Here is a 1,595-nt window from a genome sequence, read left to right on the forward strand (position 1 = left end):
ATAATATCTATAAATTGAAGCTAAATTATTTTTATCACCGCAGTTCCCATAGCCTGATGAAAAACTGCCACCCAGCCCTCCACCTATATCTCAGGATAAAAAAAAAAAAGAAAATGAAAATCTATCATCGGCCCAAAATTCTCTGGATGCCAATGCCCAGGGAGAGCAGCACGATGGGGCCAGGACCCCTCTGCCCTCCCTGGAGCCCCCCTGGCATCCCTCGCATCCCCAAAAGTGAGCTCCCCACCGCCTCCGGCCCCGTGGCCACATGCTGGGGCCTCTTGTGTCCCCAGCGCAGTTTGGAGAAGAGGATTTGGGGGCAGGTTCTGGTTTCTGCATGGGGCAGGGCGGAGCGTGAGTGGGTTTGGGAACCAGGGGGGGTGACGGGGACCTGTCAGACCCCCGGTGCCACTTTGCTCGCTGCCCTCCTGTGCTGTCTGTCCTGCCGACGTCCGTCTGCACTCACCGGCGGGGGGGGCGGGCCCCTGTTGCCTCTTGCTGAAGCTCCTTGAGGTATGGCCATGGCGCTGGCTGTAAACCCCTGCCCTCCACAGGCTCAGGGAGCCTGATGAATGGTGTCGCTGGGCTTATCTGCACCGATCTCTTAATTACTTCGCCTCTAAGCACTCAGCCAATTATGCCAAGGTCTGAAGAGCCCAAGGCCCAAAGTCCCTGGGCAGGGATGACGGAGCTGCGGCAGCAGGACGAAGGCTGGGGCTCCAGGGCATCCGAGGGGCAGGCAGCCAAATCCTACCCCGGCTGCTGCAAATTAAAGTGGCTCCTTAGGTGCTGGAAGCGGTGGCCATACAGCCATCACCAAGGCTCGGGGACGTCAGCCCCAGCGTGAGCTCTCCCCGAATCTCATAGGGGTTTGGTAGAAAGGGCTTGGCGCAGGACACGGAGATGGGCCTGACACTGTGTTGACTTCTTCTTGGCTGATTTGTATTTGTGTACCCCATAATAGCGGAGACCACAACCCAACCCAGCCCCCTTCCTATCCCCTGTTCTGGTTGCAGATGCCCAAAGCTGAGGAGGAGACCCCAAAGATGGAGATGGTGCAACTTCTGAGCCCCACACTGATTTAACACTGCCCAAGCCGGGGAGGAACTGCACCTTTTGGCTCCGTGCCTCAGTTTCCCCATCCCCATGCAGTGATAGCTGCCTCCCTTCCTGCACAAAGTGATGGGGGCTACCCCCCTTCCTTTGCAGGGCTCAAAGAGGGGCACCAGGACACCCCTGGGAGGGAACCGGTCCCTGCGTGGGGGCTGCCGTGCCCCGGGGCTCCCATGGCCACCCCCAGGCCGCGCTCCCTGGCCCAGGGTGAGCTTTGGCAGCCAGCACGGGTCCTCTCCAGCAGCTGCCGTGACAGACAGCTCCTGAACCAGCCCCCCTCTGCAGTGCTGCTCTAAAATAAAAATACCTCCCGCCTGCTCCGCTCCACTCCACTCCCGGCCAAACTTCCTCCAAGGGCAAGGTGGGGGGACGGCAGCCCAAAAATACACCCGGCTGCCCTCCCCAAGCCGTGCAGAGAGATGCTGTAGGGCAGGCCAACGGCCCCCCCAAAACCTTCCTGTTGCTTTTTTTCTCCCCCCACT

This window comes from Egretta garzetta, unplaced genomic scaffold (assembly GCF_000687185.1).
Source record: "Egretta garzetta isolate BGI_Z169 unplaced genomic scaffold, ASM68718v1 scaffold124, whole genome shotgun sequence".
Lineage (NCBI taxonomy): Eukaryota > Metazoa > Chordata > Aves > Pelecaniformes > Ardeidae > Egretta > Egretta garzetta.